Here is a 5,982-nt window from a genome sequence, read left to right as displayed (position 1 = left end):
ACCAAATGACTCCTCCCACCATATTATGATGTTGCCCAAGTTTGGGGCTCGGTCCGAAATCAATAGGTTTGAGAAATTGGACAATTCAAGTTCAACGGCAGTTCGTTCCTAAATGGAGTGGTTGGTGTATTCTATACTTCTAGCGATTGGATTTCACTCAAAACTCACCAAATGACTCCTCCCACCTTATTATGATGTTGCCCAAGTTTTGGGCCCGATCCGAAATCAATAGGTGTTCGAAATTGGACAATTCAAGTTCAACGGCAGTTCGTTCCTAATTGGAGTGGTTGGTGTATTTCATACTTCTAGCGATTGGATTTCACTCAAAACTCACCAAACGACTCCACCCACCATATTATGATGTTGCCCAAGTTTTGGGCTCGGTCCGAAATCAATAGGTGTGAGAAATTGGACAATTCAAGTTCAACGGCAGTTCGTTCCTAATTCGAGTGGTTGGTGTATTCCATACTTCTAGCGATTGGATTCCACTCAAAACTCTCCAAATGACTCCTCCCACCATATTATGATGTTGCCCAAGTTTTGGGCTCGATCTGAAATCAATAGGTGTGAGAAATTGGTCAAGTCAATTTCAACGACAATTCGTTCCTAATTGCAGTGGTTGGTGTATTCCATACTTCTAGCGATTGGATTTCACTCAAAACTCACGAAATGACTCCTCCCACCATATTATGATGTTGCCCAGGTTTTGGGCTCGATCCGAAATCAATAGGTGTGAGAAATTGGACAATTCAAGTTCAACGGCAGTTCGTTCCTAATTGGAGTGGTTGGTGTATTCCATACTTCTACCGATGGGATTTCACTCAAAACTCACCAAATGACTCCTCCCACCATATTATGATGTTTCCCAAGTTTTGGGCTCGATCTGAAATCAATAGGTGTTCCAAATTGGACAATTCCAGTTCAACGGCAGTTCGTTCCTAATTGGAGTGGTTTGTGTATTCCATACTTCTTGCGATTGGACTTCACTCAAAACTCACCAAATGACTCCTCCCACCATATTATGATGTTGCCCAAGTTTTGGGCTCCATCCGAAATCAATAGGTGTTTGTTGTTAATATTATGTTAACTCGCAATTGTACGGGGCAATTAGTAGTATAGCAAGACAAGTACGAGGTCGTACCCACGAAGACTGAGAAGTTAAAACTAGTTATGTACTTAGATTACCAAATTCAAGAAAGTAGGAGGTTATGTCTAAAACAGAATTTAAAACAAGAGTGGTTGTGATTGTTGAACAAAAGAAGCAAAATGGAAGAATTGCAAACAAAAACAAGTAAACAAATGTAACAAAGAGTGGTTTTAAGAGTTGGAAAACAGATTTTGAGACTAGGGCATTCGAATCACCATAACAATTCAATTCTGGGTTATAAAGATTCAAGTAACAAGTCTAATTCAGATTCAAAGATTGATTCTAGCTAAAGTATGATTAGGCCATGGTGTTTGGTCCTAACCTTGTGTTCCTAATTCCCTAATTTGATCATTTGTTGTCTAACCTAAAATTAAGCATTAGGAACCCATTAAGCATAGAAGAACATTTTAAACAACCAAGTATGTATCTAATCCCTGTTGTCGAATGTCCATACATACTCTTCCTATTCATAGTTCAATTCGAATTAAAGCATGGTGTATACTCTTAATTCAAACCAAGATAGTTAACAAACAAGTTCTAATGGTGATCAATCATTCAAACAAGCATGTTAACTTATAAGCATAATGAATAAGAACATGAATCATGAATCAAACTTGAAACTCCAAACTTATAAACCCAGAATATTCATGTTAGGTTACATCGAAGCCCTAGTTATGGATTTAGCTACTCATAATGGAAAAGAGACTTGAACAGAAATGAGAAAACATAATGAATACAATAAGAGTAGAAAAACCCTTTTTCTGAAGTTCTTGTGGTGTCCAAGGCTTCTCCAAGTGCTTCTCCACTTCTAATGCTTCTCCAAGAGCTTCCCCACTTCTAGAAAGATGTATGAAGGATATGGAGGTGATTTGGGATGAGTTTGAGTGAGTGGTGATGGCTAAGGAAGATGAAATTCGTAGGGAAATGGAAGAGAGGTTTGCTGGAGTTGTTTTGGTGATTGTTGGAGTGTTTGGGATTTTGAGAGTGTTTGAGGATGGTTGGAGTGAATTGTGGGGGTTGTGAATCTCAGGATTTGTTGTGTCTTGAATGTGGAATGGATGTGGTATTTATAGGGAGAGGGGAGTGACAAATCTGAATTCAATATGGCTAATGCATACAACACTTGCATTATAAAAGATGAATTGGTTGATGCACTTCACTAATGCATACAACACTTGCATTATAAAATCTGAATTGGTTGATGCACTTCACCAATAGATCCCACCAGCAGCCCTAGCTCATCTTCATGTCACCATGACCAAGCTTCCAACCAGAAATGATAGCTCATACCTAGCTCACCATGACCAAGCATCCAACCAGCACATGCTGAGGTCAGCATAACCAGCAACTTCAAGGGCTTACAACTTGGGCTTCTCTTAATCAAATTAGGACTTTAAGCACTCGAAATTAAAGTTCAGAATGTCTTCTTTCCAGCCATATGTCATTTGGGCCAATCCAAGGTTGGAGGAGGAAGTTAAGGCCAAAACAAATTGCTAACTCATTTTGCGCGCTGATAAAATCCATCCTGAGCATGGCTCTGTGTTTGCTAGGTAACAGACTCCATATTTATCCAATGGGGCTGAATTTTGGATATGTTATAGTACACACCCATTGGAACAACGTTCATGAAGAATGCTGCCTCATCCGAGCTGTGTAGGTTGCTGAAACAAAGCTTGCAATATGACCTACGGAACTGGACTGGCAGGGGGCTGTAGCCAAAATGAGTTTGTCTTTTAAGCTCTTCTTCCATTCATCCAAATTAGGCCTTAACATGCTTGAATTGCATGAATTATGCTCTCTTGCTCTATTGGCCTACAAAACACACAAAGGGAGGGAAATAACTTAGAATTATAGGAACTAAGCAAAAGAAGTAAGTAAATTGGGCATGTATATGTATGAAATTATGAGCTTAACACACCCCCAAACTTAGATTTTTTTGGGCCATCAAGAAGTTAAATTTTGATCTAGACAAGGCAGGCCATGCAAGAAAGTTTCAGCTGAATGAATTGGAAGAAATTAGACATGAGTCTTATGAGAATGCAAAGCTTTACAAAGAACGAACCAAGAGCTACCATGACAGAAACATTCAACGGAAAGAGTTCTCCAAAGGTATGTCAGTTCTTTTGTTTAACTCACGTTTGCGTCTCTTTCCAGGAAAATTGAAGTCTAGATGGCAAGGCCCATTCACCGTGGTCAATGTTTCTCCCTATGGAGCTGTGGAGATTCAAAACCCTAAAGATGGCTCGACTTTCAAAGTAAATGGACAACGTTTAAAGCCATTCTATGAGGGAGTTTCAGCTGGCATCCAAACTGGCCATGTGGTAGATCAACTTCCCTTCGTACCATCAACTTAGCTGATTGCACAATGTCTTGCCAAGACAGTAACTAAGGCGCTTCTTGGGAGGCAACCCATGTGTTCAAGAAGAATGTGCTTGGTAGCAATCGACCTAATCGCATCAAGGGGGAGCATTTCAATCCTTTCTCTTTACTTGTTATTATTTTAAATTTCTGTTTTTTTTTTTTTTATAAAAATTTAAAAAAAAATAAAAAAATTTAAAAATTTAAAAAGATTTTTCATATGAGCTAACTTATGGTAACTCCAGTGAGCACTTCCGTCAATACAGTGTCTAGGAGTTCTTTAGGCGACACCTTCGGTGTCTAAGAAGTTTGAGTTTTAAGCGGGACCATTGTGACCCCTCCAACCTTCCCGGATCCCCTGGCTGTGTTTTCTGAGGCCCTTAACTGGTCATCCATGAGTTGCTTATATATTCATTTTTTTTATTTTTTATTTTTCCTAAACCTTCTTCTAAACTTTTCCCTTTATCATTTGTTTGTTCTCAATCATCTTTTGTATGCTTTCACATTGAGGACAATGTTCAATTCAGGTCTGGGGGGAAGGTTTTCAATTTCAATTTTCTTATCCATTTGTGTTTTCAATTTTCGTTCTCTTGTCACAATTTTTATTTTTATTTTTATTTTTATTTTTTATTTTATTTATTATTATTTTTTTTAAAGAATGTCATACAATCAATGCTATGGAGCTGCTATTTGAGGTTTTCATATCAGAATTTTGCACTTCACAAAGCTTTTGCTCTTAGAATTCTGGTGGCTAAAGTACCACGCTCAAATTCTTGAAGGAAAATAGTGGAGACTACCCTAGTGAGCTATATCGAGCCTAATTGCTTTCTTGAGAGGGTTTAAAGTGTTCTATTTCTCATCCATACTTATTTTCTTCAATTCACTCTAATTGATCTCATTATTCCATTTTGATTGAATACTAAGGATGATTCTCTTTTGCAGATATCATGTGCTTTCTCTCATTCATGAATGAACTCATTGAAGTGATGCTAGGCTATGTGTGCATAACCATTCTATGTGCTTTCTTTTCACCCTACCTATATGTGTGTTCCATCAACCCTCTTGAAGCCAAACACTTAAAGCCTTTTCTTCTATCACCCTCATCATTTCCCTACCTTTGTATCTCAATCTGAGATACTTGACCTATTGTAGCCATACCCTATAGCTTAGAAATATACCAAGGTGTGCCAAGATAAAGTTTGAAGCAAGGAAGTTGCAGCCATGTACCTAAATAAAGATGATGTGAATCTGTGCAATGAAGTTAATGAAGATGCAGATCAAATCAACGAAGATGAAAGTGTTTCGATTTGATCTAAGTGTGAAAAATAAAGTCTATGCCAGGAGATACCATGAAGTTTGCTGCCATGCCAATCTAAATCAATGATGCCTTGCAGATTAATGAAGCATGCAACCTTGGTATGTTCTTAAGTTATTTGTTTTTCCTTCCAATTCTTCCATTTCCCCTAAACCTTAGCCTTTCATTACAACATTGTGAAAGACCTAGCTGATCTTTGAGGATGTATTCATGGGTGCTGGTAAGTATGTGTGTATCTCTATTCTTAGTATTTAATTCCTTTCATGAGATCTAACCAAATTTGTGCTTCTATTTCATACACTCACTTATGCTTTCTTGAGAGAATTAAAACATAGGTTCTGAGTGATTAAGTGTTATCTGTGAGAATTAGAGTCGAAGCATGTTCTCTATTCAAGGTTTGAGTGTGCTTGCTTTGAAACTGTGTGCCTTTGAGCTATAGCTTCCACTTGTACACACTGATTGATGACCTATCTTGGCAACTCTATGGTGTTGGAGGTATGACTAAAACTTTCTTTCATTTTCATTAGTTGATTTCAAAGTTGTTTTTCTAACCATTTTGTTTTGTAGAGTTAGAAAAACGTTTGTGGGTATCGTATCTGTTAAACCCTCAGGAGACACAACTCCTCCTACTAGGGATGCCTAGAGGTTTAAAGGCTTGTTGCATACGCTCAATGCAATCGAGTTACCTACGAAAGTGGTCTAGTTAACTTCTTGTTTTGTTTTTATCTTTGTTTCTCTTTTGTTTTGCTCGAGGACTAGCAAAACAAAAGAGAAACAAAGATAAAAACAAAACAAGAAGTTAACTAGACCACTTTCGTAGGTAACTCGATTGCATTGAGCGTATGCAACGGCGCCAAAATTTGTTGTTAATATTATGTTAACTCGCAATTGTACGGGGCAATTAGTAGTATAGAAAGACAAGTACGAGGTCGTACCCACGAAGACTGAGAAGTTAAAACTAGTTATGTACTTAGATTACCAAATTCAAGAAAGTAGGAGGTTATGTCTAAAACAGAATTTAAAACAAGAGTGGTTGTGATTGTTGAACAAAAGAAGCAAAATGAAATTGCAAACAAAAACAAGTAAACAAATGTAACAAAGAGTGGTTTTAAGAGTTGGAAAACAGATTTTGAGACTAGGGCATTCGAATCACCATAACAAT

Source organism: Prunus avium, chromosome 8, assembly GCF_965620075.1.
Source record: "Prunus avium chromosome 8, drPruAviu1.hap1.1, whole genome shotgun sequence".
NCBI lineage: Eukaryota > Viridiplantae > Streptophyta > Magnoliopsida > Rosales > Rosaceae > Prunus > Prunus avium.
The sequence above is the reverse complement of the archived record's forward strand: the minus strand, read 5'-3'. Positions refer to the sequence as shown.